Raw genomic sequence first — 7624 nt, 5'->3', positions numbered from 1 at the left:
CGGGACGCATGGAGCCTGTCCTGGGCACTCGCCCATGCCGTCGGACTGGAGACCCGGGGGACGACTGCCCGGGGCGCATGGAGCCCGTCCTGGGCACTCGCCCATGCCGTCGGCCTGGAGACCGGGGGACGACTGCCCGGGACGCATGGAGCCAGTCCTGGGTGTGAGAAGGTGGCCTGATATGCAGTGCTCACTATTCTAGTGAACACTATGTATCAGTCCAGCAACCCTTATTGATGATTGGTTGTAAGTCAACCTTATAGACCAGCTATCCTAGTAGCGTGGATACGAGCAGTCTAAGGCTAAAGACTCGAGAGGGCGTGTTAAGCCAGCTGTTATACCACACATATACCCCTTGAACACCAAGTGAAAGGACACCACACACGTGTTATGAAAATAAACAGTGTATTTATTAAAATCACAACAGCCCTGTACTCTTTATGAGGACAGGGTACTAAGCAAAAAACGAAACTCTTACAAAAATACTTAAGTTAGCACAGTATATACAAATGCCCGAGGGGCACGGAAAACCATATACTCTGAAAGTGGAATGCGAAATTACTAGCAGGTAAGTACAGTACTAATAGTCTTTGAGATCGCTAGGACTTGACTATAGAATCGTTAGATTACTTCTAGGAGACCCAGGGGACTCGGGTGCAGTGTGTGCACTCTCACGCGTGATGCGGGACAAAGTCTATGGTAGCTAGATTTCACAAAGTTAGTGTTCTCGGGCGAACCTGACCTGGTAGGAGGAAAACGAAAGTGGATTCTGACCCTTGGATAGTGAGGCTATGCTGGGGCACGGAAATGCCGAAGTAACCTAGCCCAGGGGCTGCAGCTGCATAGGTCTCAAAAGACGTCGGGAATCCTCGTTGACGAACCAGGAGCCTGGAAGGAAGATGCTGGCAGGCGACCAGTGAAGAGAGTTCGAGTTGATCCAAGCCTGGATCTTGAAGAGAGATGACACCTGAAAGCAGAGGGGACCGAGTTCGAGACTACTAGCCAGTAGTCAGGTGGCACCAGGAGGGCACCGGATGGTAGTCACCTCGACTAGGTGAGTGGGTGACGCTGTGCTCGCAGATCTCACGGACCAGGAGGCGTTGTCGGCAACCAGGATGGAGGAGCGAGCTGTCCCACGATGGATGAAGCTGTCGGCGTCGCTGGACCCAGGATTGGGCAACAAAGCCTTGGCAAATTCAAGCCCACGCGGTGGACTCAAAATGGCGTCTGGAGTGGACCAGGAGGGTCCGGGGTGCTTCTCTGTTGCAAGGAAGCAAGGGCCAGTCTGGAGCAACCAGACCAGCAGCAGTGATGTCGTCGGGCGTCGTGAAGAAGGCCACAAGCCAGCCGGCTAGTAGCCACACAGCGCGGTGAGCAGGCAAAAGCAGAAGGGCCCCACGCAGATCGTGGAGATGCTGGAGGGCTGATCTTCGGTGCTGGAGCAGCTCAGGGTTGGGGCTTCTCGGACCCCAAAGCACTCACCAGTGGAGCACACGGTGGGCTTGTTGCAAAGAAGTCGTGCAGTCTTGGCGATCGTCGGTCCCTCGAGGTCTCGGCGCACTCACGGTTCTCAGCTTGGCTGTAGAGGTGAGTAGAGGTCAGAGGTGCCAGGGAAGCCGGGTCTCGTCGAGCTGGGCAGTCGGATTCCGGAGGAAGGACTTGCAGCAGACCGCAGTGTTCTTAGGATGGTGCCTGCGGATGCAGGGTGACTACTCCTTAGCCACAAGGGAGAATCTTGAAGAAGAAATCTTGATGTCCTTTCGCAGAAAGTCATGTCTTGATTCCAAAGATGATCTAATTTGAACAGGGGGCCCGCTCCTATCTTTATACTAAAAAAGGGGGCTGACCCGGTGTGAGAAGGTGGCTTGATATGCAGTGCTCACTATTCTAGTGAACACTATGTATCAGTCCAACAACCCTTATTGATGATTGGTTGTAAGTCAACCTTATAGACCAGCTATCCTAGTAGCGTGGATACGAGCAGTCTAAGGCTAAAGACTCGAGAGGGCGTGTTAAGCCAGCTGTTATACCACACATATACCCCTTGAACACCAAGTGAAAGGACACCACACAAGTGTTATGAAAATAAACAGTGTATTTATTAAAATCACAACAGCCCTGTACTCTTTATGAGGACAGGATACTAAGCACAAAACAAAACTCTTACGAAAATACTTAAGTTAGCACTGTATATACAAATGCCCGAGGGGCACGGAAAACCATATACTCTGAAAGTGGAATGCGAAATTACTAGCAGGTAAGTACAGTATTAATAGGCTTAGGAATCGCTAGGACTTGACTATAGAATCTTCAGATTACTTCTAGGAGGCCTAGGGGACTCGGGTGCAGAGTGTGCACTCTCACGCGTGTTGCGGGACAAAGTCTATGGTAGCTAGTAATGACAAAGTTAGTGTTCTCGGGCGAACCCGACCTGGTAGGAGGAAAACGAAAGTGGATCCTGACCCTTGGATAGTGAGGCTATGCTGGGGCACCGAAATGCCGAAGTTACCTAGCCCAGGGGCTGCAGCTGCATAGGTCTCAAAAGACGTCGGGAATCCTCGTAGACGGACCAGGAGCCTGGAAGAAAGAAGTTGCTGGCAGGCGACCAGTGAAGAAAGTTCGATGGATCCAAGCCTGGATCGAAGGAAGATGACACCTGAAAGCAGAGGGGACCAAGTTCGAGACTACTAGCCAGTAATCAGTGGGCACCAGGAGGGCACCGGATGGTAGCCACCTCGACTAGGTGAGTGGGTGACGCTGTGTTCGCAGATCTCACAGACCAGGAGGCGTTGTCGGCGACCAGGCTGGAGGAGCGAGCTGTCCCACGATGGATGAAGCTGTCGGCGTCGCTGGACCCAGGATTGGGCAACAAAGCCTTGGCAAATTCAAGCCCACGCGGTGGACTCAAAATGGCGTCTGGAGTGGACCAGGAGGGTCCGGGGTGCCTCTCTTGAAGAAGGAAGCAAGGGTCAGTCTGGAGCAACCAGACCAGCAGCAGTGATGTCGTCTGGCGTCGTGAAGAAGGCCACAAGCCAGCCGGCTAGTAGCCACACAGCGCGGTGAGCACGCAAAAGCAGAAGGGCCCCACGCAGATCGTGGAAATGCTGGAGGGCTAATCTTTGGTGCTGGAGCTGCTCAGGGTTGGGGCTTCTCGGACCCCAAAGCACTCACCAGTGGAGCACACGGTGGGCTTGTTGCAAAGAAGTCGTGCAGTCTTGGCGATCGTCGGTCCCTCGAGGTCTCGTCGCACTCACGGTTCTCAGCTTTGCTGTAGAGGTGAGTAGAGGTCAGAGGTGCCAGGGAAGCCGGGTCTCGTCGAGCTGGGTCGTCGGATTCATGAAGAAGGACTTGCAGCAGACCGCAGTGTTCTTAGGATGGTGCCTGCGGATGCAGGGTGACTACTCCTTAGCCACAAGGGAGAATCTTGAAGAAGGAAATCTTGATGTCTTTCGCAGAAAGTCGTGTCTTGATTCCAAAGATGATCTAATTTGAACAGGGGGCCCGCTCCTATCTTTATACTAAAAAAAGGGGCTGACCCGGTGACTAGGTCCTGCCTATGGGTGGGACTAGGAGGGGGTGGTTACACCCCTCTCCCATGCCGGACTTCCCCAGGCCAGGGGCTGGTGTGCCCCTGGAACTGGTTCAGACTGGCCTATGCGTAGTGAGCACTGGGGTGCCACTCAGCAGTCACCTTCCTGTAAAGCCCTGCCTACCCAGGATACACAAAACCATGTCTGGGACGGTGCTAGCACCGCCCCTGACAGGAAACCCTTTGTCCAGGCTCCCCTCGCTGGAAGGACTCCCAGCTGCAGGGGGTCAGACTCGTGTCTGTGGTGGCAGCATCCATTTTGTGGAGCTGAGGCTTCGTTTAACTTTAACCGGGGTTCACAGTTACATACATGTCGTGTCCCTCTAGAAGGGTGGAATGCTAACCCCGTTGCCAGAAATGGCGAGGGGTTAGTATTCCAATTCGTATGACACCTTACTCGACATGTTTTGATAAAGCAATACCAAAGATAGCATTTAACCGCGAGGATTATATTGCACTTAAGAGTATATGGTATGCGAAATCATGGAACAGCTATTAGGACTTGATTCCGCAAGCTGCAGACAGGCTCAGCTCATGCCAGAGCACCATCTCACACGATTCCAAGCACTCTGCCTTCAGGATTGTTAAGGCCTGCCATAGGAGTGACTGATAGGAATCTGTGTGTCCATTTTAGGGTTAGATATAGGTATACTATATCTACAGCAAAGGGTGATTACACGACTTTGCCCCAGCTGTCATGCAGCCAGTTGTGTCAAATTTAGGAGGCCAGCCAGGGGTGGCATAATACATGCTTCAGCCCCTGGTAGGCCCTGGGTACACCTATGCCCTGAGTTACAGGGTCTGATAAGGTGGCCCAGTACCAATTGGTAAATGCACCTAGGGTACATGTTGTAATTTAGAGAGAGAACAGCCAGGCTGTGGGTCTAATTGGCAGGCCCACAGCCAGAGAAAGTCGTAAACCAGTGAAACAAAAGCAAAAAATCTGGGTGATCATAGGATTGCAGACCCTACTCTCCTACATGACCCCCCCCAAACTTTGGGACAATAAGCTAACCTTGACCAGGTGAGTCTTCTTGTTCTAAGTGGAAATATCTGGAGAGCCCATCGGCATTGCCATGATCAGTACCAGGTCTATGTTCCACTGTAAAGTCCATCCCCTGTAGGGAAATGGACCACCTAAGCAGTTTGGGGTTTTCACCCTTCATCTGATTTAGCCACAAGAGGGGCTTATGGTCGGTCTGAATCTTGAAGTGAGTGCCAAACAAGTATGGCCTCAGCTTCTTCAGGGCCCAAACCACAGCAAAGGCCTCCCTCTCAATAGCTGACCAATTCTTCTCTCTGGGGGTCAGCCTTCTGCTTATAAAAGCAATGGGCTGGTCTTGACCATCAAAATTCAGTTGAGATAGAACAGCTCCCACACCCAACTCAGAAGCATCTGTTTGGACAATGAATGGTTTGGAGTAGTCTGGACTCTTAAGGATAGGTGCTGTGCACATGGCCTGCTTTAGGTCATCGAATGCCGTTTGACAGCCTGCTGTCCACTGAACCTTTTTTGGCATTTTCTTACTTGTCAGTTCATTTAATGGAGTCACAATTGATCCATAGTTCCTGACAAACTTTCTGTAGTAACCAGTCAGGCCCAAGAAAGCTCAAACCTGAGTCTGGGTGGTTGGAGGAGCCCAGTCCCTGATTGACTGTATTTTGCTCTCCAGTGGTTGAACCTGGCCTCCACCTACAAGGTGGCCCAGGTATAAAACCTGTGTCTGCCCTATCTGGCACTTGGTGGCCTTGATAGTGAGGCCTGCTGCTTGCAGAGCCTCTAACACTTTCCTCAGGTGGACCAGGTGATCCTCCCAGGTGGAGCTAAAGACAGCAATATCATCTAGATATGCTGCACAGAAGTCATCCAGCCCAGTGAGAACATGATTCACCAACCTTTGGAAGGTGGCAGGTGCATTTTTCAGACCAAAGGGCATTACCACAAATTGATAATGCCCACCAGGGGTTGAAAATGCTGTCTTGGGCTTGGCATCCTCAGCTAACCTGATTTGCCAATACCCAGCTGTCAGGTCAAATGTGCTTAAGTAGTTGGCAGAAGCCAATCTATCTATAAGCTCATCTGCCCTTGGTATTGGGTGGGCATCAGTCTTAGTGACTGCATTGAGACCCCTGTAGTCTACGCAGAACCTCATCTCTCTCTTACCATCCTGGGTGTGAGGTTTTGGCACTAGAACTACTGGACTAGCCCAAGGGCTATCTGAGGGTTCAATGACTCCCAACTCAAACATTTTCTGCACTTCAGTTTTTATGCAGTCTCTAACATGATCAGGCTGCCTGTAGATTTTACTCTTAACTGGCAGGCTGTCACCAGTGTCAACCTCATGGGTACACCAATTGGTCTGACTGGGTGTCAGAGAGAACATATGTCTGAAAGACTGAAGAACCTGTTTACAGTCTTTCTGCTGATGCTCAGAGAGGCTGCCACAAAAGACAACACCATCTACTGACCCATCATCAGGATTCTGAGTGAGCAGGTCTGGGAGAGGGTCACTCTCTTCCTCGTGTCCCTCATCAATGGCCATGAGCAAGCTCATGTCCTTTCTGTCGACATATGCTTTGAGCCTGTTGACATGGAGTACCCTGTGGGGACTCCTGGGAGTTCCAAGGTCCACCAGGTAGGTGACCTCTCCCTTTTGCTCAAGAATTGTGTGGGGCCCAGACCATTTGTCTTTGAGTGCTGCTGGGGCCACTGGCTCCAACACCCACACCTTCTGTCCAGGCTGGTAAACAGTCAGGACAGCCTTTTGGTCATGCCAAGCTTTTTGGAGTTCTTGACTGGCCTTAAGGTTTTCAGATGCCTTCTCCATATACTCAGCCATCCTGGAGCGGAGACCAAGTACATAGTCCACTATGCTGGTTGCAGGCTTTTTGAGAGGTCTCTCCCATCCTTCCTTCACCAAACACAGGGGGCCTCTCACAGGATGCCCATACAAAAGTTCAAAAGGGCTGTAGCCAACCCCCTTTTGTGGGACCTCTCTGTAAGCAAACAGAAGGCAGGGTATCAGGACATCCCATCTACGCCTGAGCTTTTCAGGTAGTCCATGAATCATCCCTTTTAGGGTCCTTTTGAACCTCTCAACAAGCCCATTGCATTGTGGATGATAGGGTGTAGTGAACTTGTAGTTGACACCACATTCCTTCCACATAGCAGTTAAGTAGCTTGACATGAAGTTTGCATCTCTGTCAGAGACAACCTCCTTAGGGAAGCCCACTCTGGAGAACACTCCAACTAGGGCCCTTGCCACTACAGGTGCTGTAGTGGTCCTAAGTGGAATAGCTTCAGGATACCTGGTGGCATGGTCCACTACCACCAGTATAAACTTGTGCCCTGATGCTGTCTGGGGTTCCATTGGACCAACAATGTCAATCCCCACTCTTTCAAAGGGCACCCCCACCACAGGCATTGGTATAAGGGGGGCCTTTGTTGTGCCACCTGACTTACCACTGGCTTGGCAAGTGACACAGGAGCGACAAAACTCCTTGGTATCCTCATTCATGTGAGGCCAGTGAAAGTGTGAGACAAGCCTGTCCCAAGTCTTTGTCTGGCCTAAGTGACCTGCTAAGGGAATCTCATGGGCCAAGGTAAGGAGGAAACCTCTCTGAGACAAGGGTACAACCAGCCTCCTGGTCATACCAGGCTTGGGGTCTCTTGCCTCAGTGTACAGGAGTCCATCTTCCCAGTATACCTTGTGGGTACCTGTGGCGTTCCCAGCAGCCTCAGCAGCAGCCTGCTGTCTGAGGGGTTCAAGAGAAGGGCAGCCTAACTGGTCCTTCCCCAGGTTTTCTCTTGAGGGTCCCCCTGAACCCAAGAATTCAACTTGATCAAGTTCAAACTCTCTAGGCTCAGTTTCCCTCAATTCCTGTAGGTCAGCCTCCTCTGAGACTTGATCCTCAACCTGGGGCAAGGGGGAAGGCACAGCCTTAACACTACTGCTCTTCTTCTTGGGAGGTGTCTGGTCCATTGTTCCAGGATCCAGCACCTGTTCAGTGGGGCATTTCCTGACCTGTGACCTG

Source organism: Lissotriton vulgaris, unplaced genomic scaffold (assembly GCF_964263255.1).
Source record: "Lissotriton vulgaris unplaced genomic scaffold, aLisVul1.2 SCAFFOLD_4103, whole genome shotgun sequence".
NCBI classification, from domain to species: Eukaryota; Metazoa; Chordata; class Amphibia; order Caudata; family Salamandridae; genus Lissotriton; species Lissotriton vulgaris.
This window is presented reverse-complemented; position numbering follows the sequence as displayed.